Genomic DNA, 14,646 nt, shown 5'->3' on the forward strand with positions numbered 1-14,646 from the left:
TCATCTCAGAGCTAAACTCTCTCTTTCCAACTGTTGCCTTCACATCCACATTCCAGCCAGTGGGAAAGGAGATGAAGAAGGGGAGGGCATACTCGTACCTTTTTAAGGGCATGAACTGCAAGTTGTTTATATCTCTTGTGCTCACATCCCATTGGCAAGCATGGAGTCACGTGGCCACACTAATCTGTAAGACAAGCTAGAAGAAGGGGTCTTTAGCTGGGATGCCATGCACCCTGTCAAAATTCAAGACTTAACTTGCTAACAAAGAGAGGGAGAATACATACTCAAGGTCAGCTAGCAATGACCCATAGGATTGTTTATAATCTTCTAAAATAATATGTAGACACTTGACACAAAGTCAATGTTCAATTGGTATAGCTAACCATGTTTTTATAAGCAAACATTTCAAACAGTCCATTTGATTTTGTTCTTGATAAGGAGATTTTAAAAAAGGGTGTGTGTAACTCTACATAGGGACTCACAAAGTGGGTCGGATTAAGCAGGAGTGAGTTTTGGTGATAGAATAACTCACTGCCTTGGCCTCCTCCTCCTTCTTCATTTTAGGTTGTAAATCCTTCATCATGGGCCCAGGCTCACCCACTTCCTACAGGCTATCAGTCATCTGACAGTTCTATGTTCAAAATCTGGGGTGTCTTGGGTAAATCCAAATTGCTTCCCTCCTTTAATGCCCGATTCATTCTTTCAGTTCATGCACCTGAGCTCCGGTTGCCTTTCTTCCCATTCTTCATTTGTCCAACCATACCTCATAATCAAGCCTACTCAACACATTACACAGGGATTGTTACCTACAACCCTGTGTGCACTGCTATACCATTAACATTTCCTTTAATGCAGAGATTCCCCTACCCCACCTCAAGGAAAGAACACGGAAGAGAAGGAGGAGAGAAAGAAAGGGGAGAGGAGGGGTGAGATGAGGAGAGGAGAGAGAATCAGAAACTGAGTCTGTAGGAAACTATACCAGAGAGAGAGAGAGAGAGAGAGAGAGAGAGAGAGAGAGAGAGAGAGAGAGAGAGAGAGAGAGAGATGTATCTAGGTAGAAACCAAGATAACAAGAACACATTATGGCCCTGGTATTCTACAGTAATAAGTGGTCACGTGGCAGTGCTCCATAAACTTCAGATCACAAATATAGGAAAACACAGGACCAGTCTTACTATATTGGGGGGGAAGGATTGTGGGTGGTAGGAAGGGGGAGGAGGCTGATTCGTGCATCATCACTTGCTCAGATGATTCTCACATTTAGCAGGAGCTAGAGAAGTGCACACCCACAAAGCTGAGTGAAAAATTGCTGGGCCACCTGGCCAAGCAACTTCCTAATACATTTCAGCTGAGCACATTTCCAATTAATCTGTGCAGGGGTCCCTGGTGGGTGTGTAAAAGAATAACACTTTACAATAGGTGTCTCTGGCTTTTTCTGTCAATGTACAGTAGAACAGGACTCAAGGAGAGAAATCTCACATACTAGCAGATGAAGCAAGAACCCAGCTCACTCAACATGAGAGCTTCAAGGGCTCTTAGTGGCCACTCAAACATGATGCTTTATAGTTGAGAAAGCTATGGACCTGCCTAACCTGGGTGGTCAGCTTGGGGCTCAGTCCAGGGAACTTCATCAGGGACTCTCTGACATCAGAGGAATCTGTTATTCTGAAAAGAAAATATCTCTTGTGGGAACTCTTTAATATGTTCTTAAAACTGTTTTTATAAAAAAAGGACAAGACTTAAGATGGTGAAACAAATTCTAAGTATATAAATATCTAACTGTTGTATCATGGGCACATTCCTGAGGAGTTTGCCGAGTGACAAAATGACTTCAAACAAATACTTGGTTGGGGCTGCACATTTTCTAAGTGGCTTTAGGGGAACTGTTGATTCAAGAATTCAGGAGATGGGTGAGCTAAATCAGCTGGGAATGAGGAACATCCTGTGCTTAATGAATGGAACAGAGAACGAGATACAGAAAACAGCCCTTCGTATCTGAGTGAAACAATCCGGACCCACTGGATGGAAGAGATGCCCCTTTAAATGAAGAGCTGCTCTGTTTGACTCAGGACACACTGGCAGGGGTCAGGGTGCAGGAGGGCGGGAGAGCAGCAGGCAGACCTTCCCATCAGCAACTAAAACAGGCGGGAGCTGGCAGGTGGGTGGGGGCTTTGCAGGCAGAAAGTTAGGTGAAAAGTGCACTGCACAAGGATTCCGAGGACCTGGGTTCCAGTCCCAGCTCTGCCACCTGGGCTTGTCCCATCCCCCTCTGATGGGCTTCAGTTTCCTCCTCTGTAAGAGAGAGGGTTGTGCTACACCTTCGCCAGCTCCAAAATCCTCTTTCCCAGGGGCCACTACTCAAATGCCTACAGCAGTGGTTTCCAGTCAAGGCAGTGTGGCCTCCCAGGGGACACTTGGCAATGCCACACTGGCTGTCACAAGGAGGAGAAGGTGCTACTGGCATCGGGTACATAATGGACAGGGATACTACTTAACATCTAAAAATACACCGGACAGCCCCAACAACAAAGGATTATCTGTACCCAAATGTCAACAGTGCCAAGGTTGAAAAACACGGAGAGAACAATACAATCATGCACTCATTTCAGCCAATTATCATCTTGATTTTGAACATCTTGATTTTTATGTAAAATATCCACAATTTAAAATATAGCAACACGTCAATTTTTTTTACCAAATAAAACAGGTGGCCAAATAAAACAGGGCTTTGCGACAACTCCTGTCTGCAGGCTGTGAATTTGTGACATTTTATTTAGCCACATACTGTTAAGTAACTAGTATAGTTCAGCGGTTCTCAGCCTGTGGGTCGTGACCCCTTTGGCGGTCGAATGACTCTTTCACAGGGGTCACCTAAGACCATCCTGCATATCAGATATTTATATTACTATTCATAACAGTAGCAACATTACAGTTATGAAGTAGCAACGAAAATAATTTTATGGTTGGGTCACAACATGAGGAACTGTATTGAAAGGGCCAGAAGGTTGAGAACTACTGGTTTAGCTGAAAGCGCAGAGTCATCTGTATCAGTTATCTGAGCCAGAGCTAAGCAGAGCAAGTTTCATCCACGTGTGCGCTCACACATGTGTGTGATATAGTGGAAGAACGCTAGATGCGGTGTCCCGAGACATTGCACCTGTGTAACTTTGGGGTAGGAATTAGTAAAATTTCCAAATAGCAGGGTCCCCACTTTGCAGGAGCTAGCAATATCCTTGCTGTCTACTGCTCAAAATTGTTACAAAATAGTAGTATCTTGGCACTGAAAAGAAGCTTAGAAATCACCTAATACATGATTATACCCTTAAAAGTGCTATGACTTTGCCCTTGAACTCAGTCAGTAAGAGGAACGGGGCTTAAAAGCCAGGTGTTGTACTCCCTGTCCTGAGTCCTCTAAAGAGAGCGAGAGGAAGGAAGGTGGTATGGGGAGAGCACCAGATGTGTCTCCCTGACACACACTCTTCCAGATGTTGGCCACCAACACTCGGTCTTCCAGATGTGCCTGAGCAGCACCAGATGCAATACAAGGACTAAATGGGAAGGGATGTGAAAGCATGCTGGTGCCTGTAAACTCTTAACCTGTGCCCCAAATGTAAGGTTGGTGTTGGTATTAATTTTTTTCTGATGTATGACCATAGGCAGCTTTCTGGCTAATGGCTATGTAAATGCCTGATGTTGGCCAAGGGAGGCCAGAGCCAGAGAGTGTGATGGCTCAGCAGACACAACCACTCCTAGAAAAATGGTGCATAGATCAGTTTCACCAGTGTGGCTGCTGAAAGGCCCTGCTGCTACAATGCCTAAGGACAGAAAGTGACGGAAGTTGCCATTATGCATTCATAAGAGCTGATGGCATCAGAAAATAAATCTCCAAGGCTAACCCTGGTTTATAGGCATCAAAAACTCTGCCCACCTCCATGCCTTCCCTGAGCACCTGGATGCTTCCCTGACTCAGCTTGGCTCCCTTATCACCACCTGTTGGCATCTTGCCCTGTGCCCTCTGCTTATCTAAGAGCCTCTCTCTCTCTCTCTCTCTCTCTCTCTCTCTCTCTCTCTCTCTCTCTCCTCTCCTCTCCTCTCCTCTCCTTCTCTCTCCCTCCTTCTCTCTCTCTCCTGAACCCCCGGACTGCTTAGAGACTTTGCCCTAATGCAGAACGTGCCCTTGTTAATGCTGGCTCTCCTGGGTGTGGCCAGGCAGGGTCTGAGCCCACATTAGGCTCTGATGAGGACATGCCAACTGCTACCTTGCTCTTAGAGTCAGTCATCTTTCCTTAGCATGCTCTTTCGGGTTACATGGGAAATGCCCAGATTTTTGCATGAGCATTCAGAGATTTTTCTTTCCTTAAATGTCATGCTTGCTTAGTGCTAAAATGTCTCCGAAGTCCACTGTGAACATCATTACCTGTTGTGCTGTCTGTGCAGCAGGTGAGATGGAACCTGCTGCTGCTGCAGCTGTTGCCGTGGGCTCAACACAACAGGTTGCACACTCTTTAGTGCAATGATGGAGGTTTCAGTTACTTACAGGATGTAATTAGAAATGCATATTTACCTTAGAACCAGTTTGGTGTGCTTACTCTTCTATTAGGAAGACACTGTGCTTTCTGGAACGTGTGTACTTCCCTTTCTTTAAAGCCCCTTACCTCCCTATAGACTTTCCAGACAATATCTTTACCTTCTGGTTTTCCTTTACTCATAATATAAAAAATAAGATAAGCATACTACGATATTAATTGTTATGCTTACATTAATATATTATTAATCTAGGAATAAGATCAATATATTGATTATTATATTACTGTTATTATCACAAAAGGAGTGGGAGGAAACTTTGGGAGGTGGTAGATATGTTTATGGCCTTGAAAGTGGTGATGGTTTCATGGGTATATACCTATCCCCGAATTCATCCAGTTGTATATATTAAATATGTACAGCTTTTTACATATCAATCATACCTCAAAGTAGTTTTTAAAAAAGACAGAAACAGCCTCAATAGGAGTGGGCCCATCATATGTTCAACCATCAGACCTTGACCGTGTCCTGTTCTATGAACCCTTTGAAGAGGCGGCAGGGACACACCAGGGAGGAGAGGAAGTGCAATAAGTGGTGATTTAGGAACAGAGATAAACTTAAATTCCCTCTCGCCTTTCCCAAATATACCACAGGGAGGTGACTCTGAATGGGAGAAAACCCTGACCTCTGGTTATGTATGGGAAAGTCACAATTGCCTTCATAACACAATTATGTTGTCTTTGCATATTAGAGAAAGAGCCCCTCTATTTCATCTGAATTTTTAAAAATAAACTAACATCCATGCTAACCATTGGCCACGTAAGGGATGCTCAGTGATTGTTTTTCCTTTTTCGGTGATTCTTTAATCACAGCGTATTACAGAGCTGCTTCCTTTTCCTAAATTGTTTCTATAAATAACTTACAGAGTTGTGCAACATGCAGATGACACATGGAAATCAGAATCACGGCTTTTATGGAGACCATGTATTTTGCCTGTAAATTGCCTCCAAATGGCTTGGAAAAGACTCTTGCTTTATATGCTTTCAACCAAAAGGAGCTACCTGAGGGCCCTTACAGCTACGATTCAGTGGAGCCTGTTTCTGTGCTCCTCCATCCCACCTTTTGGATGGGACTATGTCAGCTGGTGTCTCTTCTGAAGGAAAAATCCCACCGGATTGCAGGAGAACTTAGAATTCTTGATAAAAAGATAAGACAGTACCAAAGGCAACTGTTAGGATCAAATCTGGAGCATTCTAAAAGTCATCGTAATTAAAACACAGCAGTTTGTAATTATCCTAAAGGGGAAAAAAAATTATACGTAAGGCTCAAAAACACTAATGTGGTTACCCAAGGCCCTGCCACATTACTTCAAATTGACTTGGACAGATATGATATCCCCAGATGGACTGAACTCTAGTTGGAAGGCTTAAAACAAAAGAAAATGCAGTATAATTAGGTGGAAAAAGCAGTGGGTTTGGAGTCACTGGTGTATGGTCGGCCTGCCATTGACTAACCAACTGACCTTTGGCAGTTCATGGAACTTCTCGGTGACTCAAATTTTGAAACTGAAAAACAGGATACTACCACTTAACCTTGGGCTGAAAGAATGTGTGTGAAGGTTATTTCTGTTTACAAATGCTGCCCTCCACACCCCTCTACCTGCCTCTGTTTCTCCTCTCTCACACAGTGAGTGACAACCTCCGGCCTAACTTCTCCACCAGCCACCTGCTTCATTTTAAATTTTACATTGAAATGCTTCCTTAGCATAAACTCCTAACTTACAAATGTTTACGTTTTCAAATATTTCCTAAAGTCAGCATTCAACACATTTTTAAATTAAGCCATTAGTATATTCAGGTTCAGTATTTCTTTAAATTAAACTTCAAATTCAGGAAAGGAGTATTCCTCCATCACCCCTCTGCTCTTTGGTTGCATTGCACTCCTTGACTCCTATTAGCAAATCTTTATTCACTGGTCAGATTCTTGGTGCAAGGGAAGTAGTCAAGCATGAAGGGGCTGATGGAAGTATTCCTCTGACAGAGCCAGTCACCTCTGTGATGGTTGCAGTGGTTCTCAACCTTCTGGCCCTTTAACACAGTTCCTCATGTTGTGACCCAACCATAAAATTATTTTCGTAGCTGCTTCATAACTGTAATGTTGCTACTGTTATGAATTGCAATGTAAATATCTGATATGCAGGATGGTCTTTGGCGACCCCTGTGAAAGTGTTCGACCGCCAAAGGGATGGCCACCCACAGGTTGAGAACTGCTGGTTTAGAGACATTCCCCCAACTTCCTGGGACAATGATTGTAATTATGATTCAGGAGGAGTTATCTGACTTGGCTGTGTATGAGTCACCCAGGAAATCAGTTTAAAATGAAGAGTTCTGGTCTTCTGCAGAAGATTCTGATCTGAAAAGTTTAGGCAGCACAGGGGATTCCTGCGGCTTTAACAAGCACCAAGGATTTGGAGGCAGGCGGCCCATAGGTATCCCTCCTGTAATTCTACTGGAGATTATTTCAGCAATTTCAACAGTGATCTGGAGTTCTGAATCCTTGTGGTTTAAAAGGAATATTTTATAAAGAGACATTTTAGCCAAAGAATTTTTATATTAAAAACTGTGATGACAGCACGAAAAGGTTTGGCTCGGTGGATAGAGCAGTGGCCTGCGGACTGAAGGGTCCCAGGTTCGATTCCAGTCAAGGACATATACCTTGATGCACATCGCCAGTAGGAGGTGTGCAGGAGGCAGCTGATCGATATTTCTCTCTATCCCACTCCCTTCCTCTCTGTAAAAAATCAATAAAACATATTTTAAAACAAAACAAACAAACAAAAAAATCGTGATGATATATGTATCAAAGCCCAGACTTGAGTTTGGATGTTAATTTGTTCACTTGTGTGTCTAGAGAGTTAATCTTACTTTCCGAATATGTAGCATCATAATAGCAGAAGCCACTCCAAGGAGGTACTGTAAAAATGAAATGCATGTAAAAAAGACAAACAACAACACAACTTAGTCATGAAAAGTAGGAGAGAAACATTAATAATTACCTCTTTAACATTGATAATTTCAAAAACTAGATTGTTCAACTAAATGAAACTAAGTTGAGGCCAGATTTCCCACAGATTCCTTTCCCATTATAGTGTTCCCACCCACATGCAGCATGAGGGATGTGTTTGTCAGCACTCAATGGCACACCTAGGCCAGAGGCAAGCCAAGGTGTAACCATGAAAGGGTGATGATTGAATAGCAGTTATCTGGCATTAACAGTAATTCAATAAAATCTGCATTTGATTTAGTACAAAGAGTTGCTACTAAGTATAAATACAATGTAACAGCAAAAAAATTTTTTTTTCTTATTGTCCTAATTCATTTCACACAACCCTGACCCATTGTGCAAAAGAAATAAAATAAAATTACTGCCCGACCAGCGTGGCTCAGTGGTTGAGACTGACCTATGAACCAGGAGATAAGATTCGATTCCCACTTGGGACACATGCCCAGGTTGCCGGTTTGATTCCCCAGTGAGGGGCATGCAGGAGGCAGCCAATCAGTGATTCTCTCTCATCACTGATGTTTCTGTCTCTCTCTCCCTCTCACCCTTTCTCTCTGAAATCAATGAAAAAGTATATTTTTAAAAAGAAAATTACTAGTTGCAGGTGGACTGGAAGAGAATTTTGTGATTTTCCTGTTATCTGGAAGTCATTTTTTATTGTGTCAAGTTGACTACAACTGCACTGATTATTACTGTATTCTGTCTATATTTTGGAATTTAGTGAAAGACCAGCTAAAGAACGTGGTGCCTTCTAAAATCTCTATCTCCTCCTATCCCTTCAAATGTATGTGTGTGTGTGTGTTATATATATATAACATTCGTACAGACTGAATGCATAATAATGCATAACATATACACATAATGTGTGTGCCATGTGTCTGTGTGTGAGCATGCACCATTTTCAGTTAAATTTTTTGGTAAGAGAAAATGTTTTCAGTAAATTTCCCCAACACTGAATGGCTCAACATAACCTGGGAAGTACTTTTATAGCAATCTGAAGGCACATGTTTTATTCTCATCTTTGTATCTCAGGGATCCTGTGTGGTGCCCACAAACATTGGACACTAAACAATAGCCATTGCTATGGATGTGATCCTTTTTGGACCAGTAAGGTTTAGGTGGGTCTCAGTGAGTTTCTCAAAGAAGTGATAGTGCAAACAGGCCAGGTTTGCTCCCAGGTTTTGTTTTATCTTGTCTGGTTATATTAAGATAGATCAGATTACGCTGCAGTAGTAGAAAACTCCCAGATGTCAGTGACTTACACCCCAAAAAGGTTTCTTTCTCATTCAACTACAACCATCTGTGGAGATCCTCCAAGCCGACCATCTTTCACGTGGTCGGTCACTCGGTGATGTAGGCTGTTTCCATCTTTTCTCCGGTCTCAACAGAGACTCCTCTACTCTCACCAGCAGGGGAAGAGAGTTTGGGCTGGTGGGTCTGGCAGCATAATCAAATGTTTGTCTTGGAACCACACATCACTCTGATCAAAGGCCATTAGTACTGGTAGCTCTGCTCCACCTAATTATAATCCCTCCTACAGAGCAGAGCTGGATAGAATAAGTCCAGAAGTCTCTACCATAGAGTTCAATGATTTTCAAGGAAATAAGCAACAGAGTGGTAAGCTTAACAGGGGGAGAATAATTAAAAATCTTGATGTATTGATTGATTTGTTTATGAAGAAACTATGTAGTCATATACAGTGGGGCCTTGACTTATGAGTTTAATTCGTTCCGTGACGGAGCTTGTAACTCAAATTACTCTATGTCAAATCAACAGTGAACGAGTGAGACACATGATGCTGGGCTGATGTTGTGGCGTTCACTGTGACGTTCACTGTGCCGACTAGCGGTGGGGTATCTGAAGCTGGCTCGTAACCCAAATTTTAGCTCGCAACTCAAAGCAAAAAATCGGCCGAGAGATGGCTCATATCTCGAAAAACTCGTTAGCGGGGACACTCGTAAGTCAAGGCCCCACTGTATAAAATTAACAGATCTTAGATTCTGGCTGTAAAGAATTCTGAAGTTTAAATACATTAAAAAATCTAATTGGTCTGGCAGGCGTGGCTCAATGGTTGAGCGTCTACCTATGAACCACAGATTTGATTTTCAGTCAGGTACATGCCTGGGTTGCAGGCTCCATCCCCAATAGGGGGCATGTAGGAGGCAGCCAATCAATGATTCTCTCTCATCATTGAAGTTTCTATTTGTCTCTCCCTCTCCCAGCCTCTCTGAAATCAATAAAAATATATATTTAAAAAAATCTAACTAAAACTAACTTTAAAATTAATGTGAATTTACTTTACATGCTGCGTGTCTAATATTTTAGAGCAATCTATCTTTCCTTTGTCAATGTATAGCTGAATAAACAGTTCTAAATAATAATAATAGAAACTGATGACATAAAGCCCAATCAGAAGCTGATTAAAATGCTTTGTTCTAAAATAGATCCAGAAACATGGAAGCATGAGCAGACTGAGGAATCTCAGAGGGAAGGGGCAGGGAGAGTGGGTGGGAAGAGATTAACCAAAGAATTTATATGCATATATGCATAACCCATGGACACAGACAATAGGGTGGTGAAGGCCTGGGGCGGGTGGCCGGTGTAAGCTAGAAGGGGACAATGGGGAAAAAAGGAGACATCTGTTAACACTTTCAACAGTAAAGATAAAATAAAATAAAATAAAATAAAATAAAATAAAATAAAATAAAATAAAATAAAATAAGATGCATTGTTCTGAGGTAAATTTTATTCTGTCACTAAATATGTGCTATCAATCATTGGGAGTTTGATTAAAGAGATTTCTCCTTCTTTTGATCATATGCACTTTTTTTCTTAGGGACTCCTTAGAAAAATCCAATATAATGTAATTATTTAAATTCATGCTAGGCCAAAGCTTGAAGTATTGTGTAGTATAGTTATAGTTTCTGGCCATCCCAAAATCTCTTTAAAAGTGTTGCTAGAATTGAGTTGATTCTCTGAGAATTCTTTAAAATAAATTTTCTCTGGCACTTTTTCAACACTGGATCGCAGCTGGATTTAAAAATTGACCAATTTCAAGCCTGACATATAAAACTGACACCAAGAATTTAGAACTTGCTAATGTAATTGATGATATTCAGCTTCCTCCTCACAGAAGTGTGAGTAAACTTACTGGTCCAGCCATTGGAGTTGGCTGGGGAGCCATGAACAAGAAGAAAAATCTGTATGAATTTATAAGAAATGGAAGCCAAGCTTCACTTTAATTTTTGTGTGAAAGAGTCTTTAATCATATAATTAATTTTCTTGTTTGGATGTCTTTTGGCTATGGGAGAGCTCAAACGCAGTGCCTTTTGGATGTGCTGGACTAGGTGAAGCCTGAATTCCCCTCCAAACCTAGGATTTGATGTGTAGACAGAGCATGCAATTTTGCAATCAGCCGAGCCAGAAGAGGATTTAATATTACATTCAGAACTGTACTCAAATTGTCAAAAAATGTTCAATAAAATAACATTGCAAATCATACTCAGCTAAACTAGCTGGCAAAGGCAGTATGACAAAGCAGAGAAATAAAGCATATGGGACATAGTGTTATTTACATGTTTTCAGAGCTTACGCCCTGGGTGGCTCCCTGTTTACAAGGCACCAGTTTCCACCCTTCCCCTCTGCTTTAGTTTGATATAAGGCCAAGTCCTTCATCTGACTTCATATGACTGTGGTCTAGCTCAGATTAGCATTTGTCACCACTCTTCACAGCAGTCAGGAATGCAACAGACTGGGGGGGTGGGGGGTGGTAGGGGGGAGGCGGGTAGAGGGAGTGGGGAGACCAGAAGGAGGAGATTAAGGGACCAAGTCTGTTCAAAGCAAACATACCTGAGACAATCACAACAGTGAAATATGGAGGCTGCTCACAATTTAACATTTTAGACAAAAGATGAAGGGAAAAGCATTTTAGAATTCTCAAAATAGTTACTGCCATGGGGGAGGAAGGAGTCATTCAGCAATGCACCCTCTCTGAAGATGTTTTACACAATTCGAGCCTCTTATTTAGAAACTAATGGGACAGCTGGCCAAAAGATGACAGGTCACAAATGCTTTTCAAACAAATGAAGACATGGTTTAATGGAAGAGAACTGGGCTGGAGATACAAATGTGGTGGTCTTTAGCACATGGGCGTACATAAAGTCATGAAGTTAGATGAGAATATAGAGAAAGAATAAAAAAATGAGGACACCAGCCCTGTTGCATTGAAGGTTAAGGCCTATATAACACTACCTTTTTAGTAATATAGAATTTTTAGGCTTCCCTGGTAGACTACTTAATATGTACAATAGAGAATATACATCTCAAATTCAAAGGAATAGAGATAAAACACATTTCTGAACAGAAAATTTTCATGTGGGGAATGTAACAAAAGTTTTATGTTAGGTAGAATCACTGTGACACTGAAAGAACTGCATTCATATAAAAGTGAAGACATCTTACTCTTCAGTGACTATAGCTGGATTGCTTGGAACCTACAGAGCAGAGTTTTCTAAACAATCTGATTTGATATTTCTACCTGGTTTACCTCATCTATACTAATAAAAAGGTAATATGCTAATTAGACTGGGAGACCTTCCGGACAAAGCCATGGTGGCAGGGCCAAGGCAGAGGCGGTTAGGAGCGATCAGGTCAGCGGTCGGTGGGGGTGGGGGGAGGGGAGTTGGGGGCAAGCAGGCCAGCAGGGATGGCAGTTGGGGGCAAGCAGGCTGGCAGGTGGGGGCAGTTGGAGATGAGCAGGCAGCAGGGGCGACAGTTGAGGGCCAGCAGGGGGGTAATTGGGGGTGATCAGGCTGGCAGGGGGTGGCAGTTGGGGGTGAGCAGGCCAGCAGGGGTGGCAGTTGGGGGCAAGCAGGCCAGCAGGGGGAGGGGAGGGACAGTTAGGGGCATGCAGGTTGGCAGGGGGCAGTTGGGGGTGATCAGGGTGGCAGGCAGAGTGGTTAGGGGCGATCAGGTAGGCAGGCAGGTGAGCAGTTAGGAGCCAATAGTCCCAGATTGTTAGAGGTATATCCGAGGGGTCCCAGATTGGAGAGGGTGCAGGCCGGGCTAAGGGACACCCCCCCCACATGTGTATGAATTTTGTGCACTGGGCCACTAGTTTTATATAACTGCTACGAAAATGCCAGCTTTGATTTGATACAAAGAAGAAAAGTCTTTTCCATGCTTTATGAGGAAAAAGGAGGAAATTATAAGAAAAATAAATTGTGTTGATTATCTTTATCTAAAAGGCCATGAACATAAAAACATATTTGCCTATAAAATTATAACAGAGTTTTAAGAATAGCTCACTGATTCACTAACTGAAATTTTACTGAGTCACTGTTTAATTTTTTTTTTAATCCTTACCTGAGGATATGATTTTTTAATTGATTTTTTTAGAGATAAAGGGAGAGAGGGAGGTGGGAGGGAGGGAGGGAGGGAGGGAGGGAGGGAGGGAGAGAGAGAGAGAGAGAGAGAGAGAGAGAGAGAGAGAGAGAGAGAGAAAAGAAACATCAATTGGTTGCCTCCCGTATGCATGTGCCGTGATCTGGGATCAAACCTGCAACCTTTTGGTGTAGGGGATACTCCATCAAACTGAGCCACCTGGCCAGGGATGTTTAAAATATTTATAGTTTAAATTAAACATTTACATTTTGGAAGTTCTGGAAAGCAGAAAAATAAAGATAAAGAACACTACAGGAAAAAAATACATTTCTAAAGGTAGTGCTTTCAACGATGTGGAGAGGTTACTAACATTTTCAGAAAAGAATGCCTACACGGAAGAGCAAGAGCTCAACATTCATTACGTATATTTTTGCCACAAGGAATTTTCTATAATCTGTTTCAGTATCAGAGCTATGTTGGTCTTCTGTGGCTTCAGTTTTTCCTTTTGAAATCAGCTCCCAGACTTCTGAGAACTGAATGTTTGCCAGAACTGAGTCAAATTTTCCTACCTTTTGAATTAGTCTGTTTCTTGATTTCTGTGTGTATTCCAAAAATACAAGACTAGTTTACATCGAAATTGGGAGACTATCAGATACTCCTTGGCATCCTTTATCACCGGAGCTCTCACATGACATTGCTCTGGACATTCCCTGATCCGGACACTCCCAAACACCTCTCCTCTCTTCACCCACAACTCCCACAGGATCACCCCCTCTGATCACAAAACCATATGCATACAATCTCTCCAAATTTTCTTCTTTCCTCCTTGTAATAACCAAACCTGATGAACCAGGACCAGTGAATTTAACATATACCCTGTGGGAAACCTCCTATTGTCTTCACTGGCAGAGAAGTGTAAACAGAGAACCCGGAAGGCTGGTGACCTTTGAAGCCCTAGCAAAGGTCAGAGCTGTGCACAACCTCTGTTAATCCAGATAATGGTAGCTGAAGCAACTTCCCCACCTTTACTCACGTAAATCCTTATTGATAAGATAGTCTGTGTGTTACCGGAACATCCCTGCCTAAGGGCTATACTATGGGTGGATCCCAAACCAAATAAAAGGTTGGTGGCCTGAGCACCAGTGGAAGTCCTTCCTCTTGAGTTGGACTTACCCGCCTTGCCCCCCAATATTTCCAAGTTATCTCTTGTCTCTTCTCTTTCATTTGTGTGTGGCTCCTCTTCCAGATCCTGAACCCTGAACCACGCGGGACGTGGAGGGAAACATTTACCACAATACCCTAAAGACCACTCTGTGGGATATTTCTTACTCTATGGCAGGGTTCCTCAAACTTTTTAAACAGGGGGCCAGTTAAATGTCCCTCAGACCGTTGGAGGGCCGGACTATAGTTAAAAAAAAAACCTATGAACAAATTCCTATGCACACTGCACATATCTTATTTTGAAGTAAAAAAAACAAAACAGGAACGAATACAATATTTGTATTTGCATGTGGCCCGCGAGCCGTAGTTTGAGGACCCCTGCTCTATGGATAGGTACCTCTTGGCACCCTAAGAAATTATTTCATATATAATTTTTCCATATGTTTTCATACTTTCACTCTTTAGAGGATCTTATAATTTGGGTAGCACATTTCTATCAATTTAGTAGCATCCTAGTAG

Source organism: Myotis nattereri, assembly GCF_964212035.1.
Source record: "Myotis nattereri genome assembly, chromosome: 2".
Lineage (NCBI taxonomy): Eukaryota > Metazoa > Chordata > Mammalia > Chiroptera > Vespertilionidae > Myotis > Myotis nattereri.